This window comes from Trachypithecus francoisi, unplaced genomic scaffold, assembly GCF_009764315.1.
Source record: "Trachypithecus francoisi isolate TF-2019V2 unplaced genomic scaffold, Tfra_2.0 Lachesis_group10, whole genome shotgun sequence".
NCBI lineage: Eukaryota > Metazoa > Chordata > Mammalia > Primates > Cercopithecidae > Trachypithecus > Trachypithecus francoisi.
Window position 1 is genome coordinate 42,590,895 of NW_022681455.1, and position 13,402 is coordinate 42,604,296.

Genomic DNA, 13,402 nt, shown 5'->3' on the forward strand with positions numbered 1-13,402 from the left:
TTCTTTGTCTTAACAACATTATTTATTTGAATTTTTTAAAAAATCTTTTTTTTCTTTTTTGAGACAAAGTTTTGCTCTTGTTGCCCAGGCTGGAGTGCAACGGTGCGATCTTGGCTCACCACAACCTCCACCTCCCAGGTTCAAACGATTCTCCTGCCTCAGCCTCCCAAGTAGCTGGGATTACAGGCATGCACCACCACGCCTAGCTAATTTTGGTATTTTTAGTAGAGATAGGGTTTCTCCATGTTAGTCAGGCTGGTCTTGAACTCCCAACCTCAGGTGATCTGCCCACTTCGGCCTCCCAAAGTGCTGGGATTACAGGCATGAGCCACCGCGCCCCGCCTAAAAAAATCTTTTAAAATATTTTCTGGTGCTCTACATGTTCAGAGAAATTTCTTTAGTAGTGAACTATAGAAATGATTCCTGAAAGTACAGTCTTAACAGCACCATTTACATCAGGGGTCCTATGTATGGTCAGAGCTAGCTAGGCTTTAGGAGGCTTGCAGCTCACACAGACAAAATAAAAACTAGGAGTTTGGTGTGCATGAATACAGAAGTGGGGAATGTTTCTGAAGAGGAAGTCCATGGCTTCCATCATATTCCCAAAGAAGTCTATCAGCCACCAAAAATAGTAAGAATAACTAACTGATCTAAATGGACCTACAAAGCCAGCTCAGTGATGGGGCATGATGGCTCATGTCTGCAATCCCAGCATTTTGGGAAGCGGAGGCAGGAGGATCACTTGAGGCCAGGAGTTCAAGATCAGCCTGGGAAACATGGTGAGATGCCTGTCTCTCCAAAAAGAAAAAAAATTAATTAATTAATTACAAAAAAGTAGCCGGAATCCCAGCACTTTGGGAGGCCGAGACGGGCGGATCACTAGATCAGGAGATCGAGACCATCCTGACTAACAAGGTGAAACCCCGTCTCTACTAAAAAAAATACAAAAAAACTAGCCAGGCGAGATGGCGGGCGCCTGTAGTCCCAGCTACTTGGGAGGCTGAGGCAGGAGAATGGCGTGAACCTAGGGAGGCGGAGCTTGCAGTGAGCTGAGATCCAGCCACTGCACTCCAGCCCGGGCGACAGAGCGAGACTCCGTCTCAAAAAAAAAAAAAAAAAAAAGTAGCCGGACATGACAGCTATGTGTCTGTCGTCCCAGCTACCAGGGAGGCTGAGGTGGGAGGATCACTTGAACCCAGAAGTTTGAAGTTGTGAGGAGTCTGAGTCAGTGACCTATGGCTGTGCCACTGTACTCCAATCTGGGCGACAGGGTGGGGCCCTGTGTCAAAAATAAAAAAAAAAAATGAAAAAACAACTCAGCTAAATCAGTGGAGGCTAGGACAGCAATGCTTCGCCATAGCAGTCAGCTCAACTGACCAAATGTGCCCAAAGAAATTGTGTAGCCACAAACCCTCTTCTACCCTCTCGGACCATCTAGAAAGGATATGGCCACTAATGAAGCCAAAAAAGTGATTGGGTGGGTCTGGGCATCTCATCCTCACTACTTCAATAGAAAACAGGATGAATTTCATTGCAACAGTTAGAAGATCATCTTTACAACAGTTTGGTGGACTCATTCGTTACTGGATACTTGGGTACTTAGTGCCCTAATATCAATGGAGGAACAGGTGTCATTTCCGCTACTTTCCCACTCCCCAAAGGTAGGCCCCACCTGGAGCTGGTTAGAAATGCATGTGGGGCCTCACTCACACTTGCTGGATCAGAATCTGCATTTTTTTTTTTTTTTTTGAGACAGAGTCTCCCTCTGTCACCCAGGCTGGAGTGCAGCGGCGCAATCTCAGCTCACTGCAACCTCCGCCTCCCGGATTCAAGTGATTCTTCTGCCTCAGCCTCCCGAGTAGCTGGGACTACAGGTGCGTGCCACCACGCCCAGCTAGTTTTTGTATTTTTAGTAGAGACAGGGTTTCACCATGTTGTCCACGATGGTCTTGATCTCTTGATATCGTGATCTGCCCGCCTCGGCCTCCCAAAGTATTGGGATTACAGGCGTGGGCCACCACGGCTGGCCCAAAATCTGCGTTTTAACAAGAGTTCTAGACTCAAGGAGATTCATGTGCACCTTGAAGTTTAAGAAATACTGCTGCACTTGCGTTGGCCAAAATTTACATAAGAAAAAAATGAAAGATAAAAGAAAAATTACAAGTGAAAATACAAGTAACAAGAATGTGAGCAAATGTCAGGGAAGAGAAGGAAAGCCAAAAGTGGGCACTGTGGGAAAAAAGTTTTTCATGAAATTAATAAACCATGGGCCCAATTTATTTCAAAGGAATAAACTGGAAAAGTTAAAAAAGAAACACAAAGACCCAATAAAAGCCACGGATACAAAGAATTTTATGTGCAATCTTCAGATAATAACTTTGAAAGACAAAATCAACAGGGTGGTACTTACAAATTTACAAGACACCCAAATGAAAGCAAAAGGAAAGACACAAACTGAGCAGCAACAGAAGACAAATTAGAGTAAGTGAAAAACAACCAAGGGGAAAGCACCTGGACTTAAAGCATCCTTGGAGGGTCTTTCAATAATGTGTAAACATTTTTTAGCCACTTATACAGGCAAAACATTCACACTTTTAAAAAATGTGCCATAAAGCATAGGCCTCTCTGAACACCACTCTGTCCCCAGAGGAAACCTCTGTTACACGCCTGGTTCACAGCTTTCAGGCCTCTTTTGTATGAATAAGTGATTCCATTAAAAATATACTGTCAAAAATACGGTATCGTTTTGTGTGTTTTCTTTTTCAAAAATAGTGTCACCCTGTACCTATCACTCTGCAACCTGCTTTTTTCACTCAAAATTACGTTTCTGAGATCTAGTCTTACAACTAGTTACTAACTGAATGTATTCCTTTTAACTACTCTTGCAGTGTTTTCCAACTTTTTTGACTGAATCACACAGTAAGAAATACACTTTACATTGTAATCCAGTTCGCATTTGTGAATACACAAAACTGAAACAAAAGTTCACCAAATATTCAGCCACATTATGTGCAATGCACTCCATTATCTTCTATTCTTTTGTTTCACAGTGTCAAAACCCACTAAGGTATTTTACTGACCCACTAAAGATCTGAACAACCCAGGTTTTATTTAGCTCATCTCCCACTGATGGATATTTACATTGTTGTCTTCAATTTTCCATGATTACTATAATGTCCAATGAACGTTGTACATGTGAGTGTTTCTCTAGGACAGATACCTATTAATGGAACTGCTGGGTTCTAAGAGATGGGCATTTATAATTTAGATAAATATCACAAAATTGCCTTCCAAAGCAATTATATCCATTTACTCTCACCAGCAATGTATGAAAGTAATATTTCTTTACACTGTCACCAAATCAGTGTATGATTAAATATTTTGATCTCTTCCAATCTGATAGATTACAAATGCCTTCTTATTGTGGCTCTAATTTGTACTTTTTATTATAAGAGGGTTATGGGTCTTTTCATATATTTAAGAGCCACTTACACTTCTTTTCTGTGAATTTCTATCCATGTCCTTTTGCCCATTTTTCAATTAATAACACTTTTTATTTATTTTTAAAGGCTCTTTGTATATGAAGAAAATTAACTCCTTTTATCATATTTTTTCCAAATTATTTTTCTCAGATTATCATGTATCTTTTGACTTTGTTTATGGTGTTACTCTCATGAAGTGGTTCTCATTTTGATGTTGTCAAATGTATCAATCTTTTATGTTATAGCTTCTGGAATTTGTGTCAAACTTAGGAAGGTCTCTCTACTCCCAAGATAACAGAAAAATTCTTCTATGGCTTTTATACTTTCATTCTTTAACCATTTGACCTATGTTTGATAGGCTTATTCTGGTCTAAAGAACAAATTAGGGATCCTGCTCTTTCTTATCTCCCAGATAGCTATCTGGTTGTGAAGATCCTATATTTCTCCATACATTTGAAATACTGCCTTTATCACAAAATACACACACGCATACACACGCCCTTATTTATTTCGGGTTCGCTATTCTGTCCCATCACTTGTTCAGCCAATTAGTACCAAGTGATCTTAGTTACTGTAGTTTTTTAAAATGCTTACTATGTATCAGAGCTAGAACTTTCTTTTTCTTTTTCATATTTTTCATGCATGCTAATTTTTCCATATGAACTTAGAACCAGCTTTTCTACACCGAAAATAATCCTAGTGGTAATTTTATTGTGATCACACTTTACATGTATAGGAAAAGTGACATTTTTATAACACTGACTCTTTCTAGCCAAGATTACATTATCTTTCTCTTTAAGTCTTTTATGCCCCTTGGTAGTGCTGAGGTTATATATTAATATAATTTTATTAAGCTTATAACTAGATATTTTATCTCTTTTGTTGCTTATACAAGTGGGATTTTTTTTTCTTCCATCATATTTTCTAGCTGGATATTTATGGGGGAGTACTACTCATTTTTGTGCATTAATCATGCACCAAACTACCTTACTGAATTCTCTTGTTTGTCTTTTAGTTTTGCCTTTTCCTTCTAGGTTTTATACCTCTTATCTAATTATACCAGCTTATCCCCACCAGAACAAGGTTATGTAATTATGGTGCTTAATCGAGATTTTAATGGGAATGCATCTAGCATTCACCATTTTAATACTAAGCAAAATTTTGGCTACTTGCTTGACAAAAATGTATTTTCCCATGTTGAGGAGGTATCCAATTATTCCTATAGAAGTTTTTATTAGAAACAGATGTCTAATTTTTCATAAACCTTTTCAGCATCTTATTTTCTCCTTAGATCCTTTAATACAATGAATTTTTATTAACAGAAATCCTAAAGTTAACCTATCCTTATCTTCCTGTTCTGGAACTCCCGTGACCATGGAGTTCTTTCAATGGGCTGCTGGGTTCTAATTATGTTATTAGAATGTCGCATCTTCAGTATTCAAAACGGAGACCACTTTGTGGCTCTGTGTGCACACCTGTTTTTTTGTCACATTTTGTTACACTAGCTTCATAAAAAGAATTTAAGCGCTCTTTCTCTGCTCTAGGATGATGTAAATTGCAATAGAATCACCTGTACCTTCAATATTTGAAAACATTCACCTGTGAAACCATCTGGTTCTGGGACTATTTTAAGAAATAGCTCTTTGATAACTTTCTCCATTTCTTCTATGGTAATTGGTCTGCTTAAATTTTATTCTATTCTAGTGTCTGGGTTTTTTGTGTGTGTTTTTTTAAGAACACATACTTTCATGTTATATAAACTATTTCTAAACATAGAAAAAGATCCTACCAGCATCACTATAAGAAGTAAATATAGCCTCCACCCCAAACCTTACCAGGACAACGCCCAACCAGCCTAGTTCCTAGCTGCTGCACCCCTCCTCTCTGCCCTTTTTAAGGCCTCATCTTTTTTCACCAACAGATTCACAAAAAAAGAGGACAGACAGGTTTGCAACAAACCAGAAATACACTCCAAAGCAACATGGGGGCTACCCCTGTCCACCCCACCTCCAGTGCCATCAGGGAAGGACTGCTGAAACTCGCCTTAATTTCTCTCATGTAGTCAAATGGCCCATTCCCCTCTCAGTAGAGGTCCTTCCAATTTTGTGTGGGCTTCTTTTTCTGAGCTTTCACCAGCCCCTACCCCATGGCTGAAGCCAGCAGCCCACCCCACTCCACTCACTCCAAATCCTCTGCCTCCTATGCACAGTATGAAGGGATCCATGTGTATGCCTGTCCACCAGGCACCCGGCAGAGGCTGGAGTACCTGCTATACACCGGTCCTGCCCTCTAAGAGCGTGTTACCTGAATGAAGGGTGGGGACCTGTCCACAATTAACAATAAGTCCTCCAGGAAGCAGCCCAGAACGACCAGGCACTAAACAGTGCAGTAGAGAGTGATCCCGGGGTGTAAAGATGAGGAACGACTGGCTGACCAGGAAACCCACATCCAGCAAGAGACAGAGGGAAAGGCTGAAGACCAGCATCTGCCTGGCCAGAGCAGGGGCCAGATTAACCTGGAACACATGGGCCTTGGAGCCCCAGCAAGAGGTTTGGACATGACGCAGCAGACAACCAGAGCCCTTGTGGGCTCCAGGGAGTAACAGGAAGAAAGTGGTGTTTTCGTCACACCCCCCAACAGTCTATGATGCCAGACTTGCATTCAAAGAAATGGCTAGCTGTGCCAAGAACTCGGTGAGCTGCAGGGGGTGAATAAACCACAACCCTACGCTGATGCCACAAGTGACAATGAACACACACACACAATTCCAGGCTCTAATGACAGAGAGCAGACTGGAATCATACCACAGCACTAGGGCTTAAATCATTTATTGCACTACACAATAAAAACCACATTGCCACAAATCTCTAACCTCAGGGATGGCATCTGTGCTAGCCTAGCACTTCTCAAACTTGACGTGCACCCAATCACCTGAAGGTCTTGTTAAAACTGCAGATTCTGATTCCACAACTGTGGATGGGACCAGAGGTTCTGCATTTCTTTCTCTTTCTCTCTTTCTTTCTTTTCTTTCTCTCTCTCTTTCCTTTCCTTTCTTTCCTTTTTTTTTTTTTTTTTTTTGATGGAGTTTCGCTCTTGTAGCCCCAGTTGGAGTGCAGTGGCACGATCTCAGCTCACTGCAACCTCTGCCTTCCGGGTTCAAGCGATTCTCCTGCCTCAGCCTCCTGAGTAGCTGGGATTACAGGCACACGCCACCATGCCCGGCTAATTTTTTGTATTTTCAGTAGACATGGGGTTTCACCATGTTGGCAAGGCTAGTCTCGAACTCCTGACATCAGGTGATCCACCCACCTCAGCCTCCCAAAGTGCTGGGGTTACAGGTGTGAGCCACCGCACCTGGCCCTGCGTTTAGTTCTAGGCAGCTCGCAGGTGATGCTGCTGGTGCAGGGGCCATGCTTTGAGTACCAGATTATACTAAGGCTCTAGTGGGCTCAAAGCAGCTGATTAAGGGCATTAAACCACAGGCAGAGAGAGAACTGGGGGCTGCCTGTGGCCTGTGGCAGAGCACCCAAACTAATCAACTCATTTTCTATTCAAAAGATTCACGCTGGGGGTTCAGTAACAGGCAGGGCTGCCTTAAAGCCATTAGTAAATGGAAACCACCCCCTGCATTTCACAACTGCTGTCTAATTACCTTCATGTAACCTCTCACAGCGCCCTAAGCCAGCTCTTTCAAGTACTGATGCCACTAATCAAGTCGTAAAGCCTTAAAGCATCATATTATTAGCCTTGATAACAGAGTGTAAAACAAACCTGAACAACAATGCATTCACTTCTCCCAGCTGAGGCCATCAGTCAAGCTAACGTTTACGGTACAACCCAGGTCAAGGGAAAATGCACTTAACCAGTGAGAATCCCATATCCAGGATGGGCCATGCCAGAGAAAAATAGCAGCTTTTTAAATGAACTACTTGAGGAGATTCTGGAAACTGATATGACCTGCCACAATCCCAGAGACTTCTTTCCTGTCTCCATCTCCTTAGATAATTCAAAACCTGGAAGAAGCTTCTACTTCCCAGGCCCCGCCCCCTCCCCCCTCCCCCCTCCCCCCTCCCCCCTCCCCCCTTCCCCTTCTTCCTGCCCCCATCTTCCCCTCTCCTCACTCAGGTCACCTGCTTATGCACAGTGACCCATTCAGATCAACCCCCCTCACAAACCACAGTGCTCCCCATCATGGCTCGATTCTGAAATCAGGTAGCCTGTGTTTCAAGCGCATGCCTGTGGCCTGCATGTCCGAAGGCAGACCTGAACCTCACCTCCATGTGACCCACAAAATGAAACCCCCTACCCATCCCCCCACACGTGCCAACAAATCAGGGTTCTAAAGTGTGCAGAACCTCAGCACCTTACTATACACTGGGGGGATTCACAAGACATAATCCCTGAACTTGAGAGGCTGCTACAAGAGGAGATACAGCACCCCAAGCTTATGCAGCAACCAAACCTTAAGGTCCCCAGTGGCTGGTACCCACTGATGTGGAGAATGTCCTATATTGGGCCCACAGTTCTACAACACATAACTAGTGACAGCTCCATGGTGGGGTCATTGGCTCTGGAAGGAAACAAGACTGAGGATGTGCCCTGCTCAGGGTAAGCACTCCTGCCGTGGTGTTGACTGGGCAGAATGTGAGGAACAAGAATTAACCTATCCTACAATGGCCACAGGTGGGTAACTCACCTGAGATTACACGCTGGGTATTAATGCTGAAACCACAGTTCAGGTCTCCCAACTGCCAAGCAGAGGTTCTTTCCACTAAATCACACCCCCACTCCCCTCTCCTCCATTTTGGAATTCCTCAATGAAATTAGCATTAGAAGATTTGTCTTTTAGTTGCTCTTTATTCTCCCTGCAACTTCAACCAACCTCCAGCACCCTCTTTCTCTTGCGGAAGCAACGTGATTTAACCCACCTAGGAGTTGCTCCTGTTCTGCTATCCATGAGACGGGAGGACAGCAAAGCAAAGTCACCTCCCTTCCCAGGGCTTCGTTTCCTTTTCCCTAAATGAAGGGGTTAGTGGAGATACTTTCTCAGATCCTTTCCAGCTTTTTTTTTTTTTTTTTTTTTTTGAGTCAGAGTCTCGCTGTGTCACCCAGGCTAGAGTGCAGTGGCGCGATCTCCACTCACTGCAAGCTCCGCCTGCCGGGTTTACGCCATTCTCCTGCCTCAGCCTCCCGAGCAGCTGGGACTACAGGCGCCCGCCACCTCGCCTGGCTAGTTTTTTGTATTTTTTAGTAGAGACGGGGTTTCACCGTGTTAGCCAGGATGGTCTCGATCTCCCGACCTCGTGATCCGCCCGCCGCGGCCTCGCAAAGTGCTGGGATTACAGGAGTAAGCCACCGCGCCCCGCCCGATCCTTTCCAGCTTTAAGCAGAATCAATAGGCACTTCACTTTGCAGGTAAAACAGAAAAGAGGCTCCCTAAACTATGGCCCCTGCTTCATCCTGGTCTGTGCAGGGAGGATGGGCTGGTCTAGGCACCTGATAAGAAGCTCCAGTCCACAAAGAACCCGTCCACCAATCGCCTCCCATGGTCCACCCAGAGCTTCCCCAGCCCACACAAGAGGAGGAACACAATGCTGCCAGCAGCCTCTCAAAAACTTGTCAAGAAGAATTCTTAATTAGAGGTTTTTTGTTGCATTGCGGTATTTTCTTTTCAATGACTTTTTTAAATTATAGAAATTATAGTTAGTTCATGCTCATTAGAGAGAATCAGAAAACATTTTATTTTTAATAACTTAAAATCATAAAATAAATGTCATTGGTTACAGAAAAATCAGGAAACTTATTAAAAGAAAATCTTACCTATAAACAAATCTAAATATATTTAATTAAATCATATTTCAATCAAGAATCAAAGAAACCCAGGAGTTGGGATTGACTTTAGAGTGACTGTACAGGATGAGTCTTGGACGCTGTCATATAAGTCATGGGGGGATTACTATGATCCAATCCAATCTCCCACTGAGGTAGAAGAAGGTAGGCAAGAATTCTGTTTCCACTGTCCCTGACAGGGGGCCACCCAGCCTCTACCTGAACACTTTCTGCTTTTTCAGCTCTTTTCCAGACAGCCCAGGCCATCTTGGAGGACAGCTCCATCCACGGTTCTTCCTACAGCAGAAGGTAGTGAACAAGCGCAGGCTTTTGAGAAAGCTGGGCTCAGGTTCAATTCCAGGTTCAGCCTCGTACATGCTCCATGACCCTGGGAAAGTCATTCAGCCTCTTTGAACTTGAATTTCCTCATCTCTGTAATGGTAACAATAATGCCTGCTTCATTGGGTCGCTGTGAGATTTCAATGAGAAAATGTCTAGCGTGCACTTGGCAAAGTGCCTTCCACAGTAGTCTAAGTGATCAATAAACAGCAGGTATTATTATTAAATGGTAGCTTGGAACAATGGCTTTCAAACTTTTTCCATTCTTACTCTCACCAATTAATTACACTTTATATCATGACCCAGCACATAAAATATCTCTATATACACATAAATATATCAAACTAGACAAATATTTTCAAGAAACAAATGCTGACCCATGTTCATTTGGTCCACTCAGACTTTTTTTTCCTACTTTCCTCTCCTTTCTATTCACTTCCTTTTTACAAACTGCTGGTCTTCACGGTGAAACCCCGTCTCTACTAAAAACACAAAAAATTAGCCGGGCGTGGTGGCGAGCGCCTGTAGTCCCAGCTACTCCGGAGGCTGAGGTAGGAGAATGGCGGGAACCCGGGAGGTGGAGCTTGCAGTGAGCCGAGACCGCGCCACCGCACTCCAGCCTGGGTGACAGAGCGAGACTCCGCCTCAAAAAAAAAAAAAAAAAACAACTGCTGGTCTTGGCTGGGCACAGTGGCTCACATCTGTAATCCTAACACTTTTGTTAGGCCTCCTTTGGGAGGCCTAGGCAGGCGGATTGCCTGAACTCAGGAGTTCAAGACCAACCTAGGCAAAATGGCAAGACCCCGTCTCTACTAAAATACAAAAAGTTAGCCGGGCATGGTGGCGCAGGCCTGTAATCCCACCTACTCGGGAGGCTGAGGCAGAAGAATTACTTGAACCCCAGAGGCAGAGGTTGCAGTAAACTGAGATGGTGCAGTTACACTCCAGCCTGGGCGACAGAGCAATGCTGTCTCAAAATTAATTAATTAATTAAAACTGCTAGTCTTGATCACTAACTTGATTGCACAACTGACAAACAGATTGCAAATCGCAGTTTGAAAAACACTGGCTGAGTGCGGTGGCTCACACCTGTAATCCCAGCACTTTGGGAAGCTGAGGCAGGCAGATCACTTGAGGTCAAGAGTTCGAGACCAACCTGACCAACATGGTGAAACCCTGTCTCTACTGAAAATACAAAAAAAATTAGCCAGGCGTGGTGGCGTGCACCTGTAGTCCCAGCTATGTGGGAGGCTGAGGCAGGAGAATTGCTTGAATCCAGGAGATGGAGGTTGCAGTGAGCCGAGATCGTGCCGCTGCACTCCAGCCTGGGCGACAGAGACTTCATCTCATTTAAAAAAAAAAAAAAAAAAAAGGAGAAAAGAAAACAAATGAAAAGAAAAGAAAAAAAAAGAAAGAAAAGAAAAGAAAAACACTGCCTTATACTAAGACCAAATCTCTCCTCCTAGCTGGGCACCGTGGCACTTTGGGAGGCCGAGACAGGCAGATTGCTTGAGCTCAGGAGTTCAAGAACAGCCTGGCCAACATGACGAAACCCTGTCTCTACAAAAAAATACAAAAGTTAGCCAAGTATGGTGGCATATGTCTGTAGCTCCACCTATTCAGAAGGCTGAGGTGGGAGAATCACTGGTGCCCAGGAGATGAAGGTTGCAGTGAGTCAAGATCTCGCCTGGGCAACAGAGCCAAACCCTGTCTCAAAAAAAAAAAAATCTCCTGCCATACCTTCCACCTTCTGGAACCACACAGATCTACTCTGCTCCATCTTCCACCTCAGACTTTCACATATGAAACATTCTTCATTCTCTCAAGCAGTCATTTCATGAGATGGGGCTGCCCAATCCACCTTCGCTCCATCCCTTTCTGCCCAACTCCTTCCTTTCCCTGCACTCTGTGCCCCTTCCATCACTGCCATCCAGGATGGCCGTGATCTTCTAGCAGCTGCCCTGCTTCTTCCATGGCCTCTCCACAGCCTCAGCCTGGCGTGAGCATCTTTTTTTTTTTTTTTTTTTTTGAGAATGAGTTTCGCTCTTGTTGACCAGGCTGGAGTGCAATGGCATGGTCTCGGCTCACCACAACCTCCGCCTCCCAGGTACAAGCAATTCTCCTGCCTCAGCCTCCCGGGTAGCTGGAATTACAGGCGTGTGCCACCATGCCTGGCTAATTTTGTATTTTTAGTAGAGACAGGGTTTCTCCATGTTAGTCAGGCTGGTCTCGAACTCCCGACCTCAGGTGATCCGCCTGCCTCTGCCTCCCAAAGTGCTGGGATTACAGGCATGAGCCACAGTGCTCGGCCATGGGCAACTTTTTGAAACTTCATGCAGGATGCTTTATCCATCTCCAGAGGAACTCATCTTGGTTTCTTCCAGCCCATCCGTAACTCAACTTGGAAAGCTGATTCTCTCATACAAATGTGTTCCTTCTTTGTCCTTCCACAAATTAGGATGCCTTTGGGGCTCATCAAATAAGAAAAGCGAAAGTGAAGAAGAATTTTAGTACGCATATTTGAGCCAAAACCTACAACCAGAAGGTGCCCCCTTCTTACTCATTTCTAAACTAGCTCTGCCTGCTAACCCTGGAACCAAACCGAGAAAGCCCCACCACCCAGCCACATCTATGTCCCCCTTACGGTGAAAGCGGCCCCGAGACAAGGAATCGCACACCTGGCTGCAAACGCAGCCTTTCAGAGCTGAGATCTCCCAGCACCACCTTGCATGGGCAGGAAACCATAGATATCAGATGCAGCCACAGTTTCCCATATCCTATCTGTATTTGTAGTGATCAAAAAATACATTCGTGGTAGTAAGAAAAAATAAAATAAAATGCACACACATGCACCTAATATCATACTCCAATTGCTAACATTTTGTAATTTGGGTTATTTTAAAAAAAAGTTTCCAAAGCAATGACAAAAATGTCTACTCTGCCTTCAAAACCCAAGCTGACTCCTCCTTGATCCCATTTGTATCACTGTACTTGAGGAGTTTGTCACAAACACATTTAAGGGAGTGGTTCTCACAAGAGGAACCTTTGACAACCTGCCCCCCAACATTTATGGCTTTCTTAGATAATCTGTATCCCTAGACAATATAGTTTTATGTTTTTATTGACCTTAAAATGTAATAAAAAGATATCATGCTGTATGGAATATTCAAAGTCTTGTTTTTCTAAATTCAAAATTATATTACTAAAATTCATTCAAACCATTACATATAGATGTTGTTCATTCATTTTGCTGCTGTATAACAATCTATCACATGACAATAATGTATGTACCCATTCTCCAGCTGATGGGCATTTGGGTTTCCAGTGTTTTGCCATCATGAACAGTGCTACTAGGAATATTCTTAGTATACGTTATGTCTACATGCTGCCCACATAAGCAAGTTTCTCACGATGATTATATACCTAGGAGTGAAAATGCCAGGACATGCTGCATGTGAATGTACAACATTACAAGATACAGGTTGAACATCCCTAAGCTGAAAACCTGAAAACTTGAAATGTTCCAAAATCCTAAATTTCTTGAATGCCAACATGACACCACAAGTGGAAAATTCCACACTTGACCTCAATCTCATGACATGTTGCATCAAAATGCGATCAAAGCTCTGTTTCATGCATAAAATCATTTTATGCATTTGTTTATATATAATAAGTGCATTATAGTATCTCAAATATTCCAAAATCCAAAAAAAATCCAAAATCGGTCCCAAGAATTTTGGATAAGGGATCCT

The 13,402-nt window shown here is 43.5% G+C and overlaps 1 protein-coding gene and 1 pseudogene across 12 annotated transcripts in view; both read right to left on the reverse strand.

Moving 5' to 3' along the window:
- Window positions 1-13,402, reverse strand: part of TRERF1 (transcriptional regulating factor 1) — a 229,242-nt gene that overhangs the window by 187,543 nt on the left and 28,297 nt on the right. The gene's annotated exons all lie outside the window — the stretch shown is intronic.
- On the reverse strand, window positions 360-439 carry LOC117088955 (annotated as a pseudogene).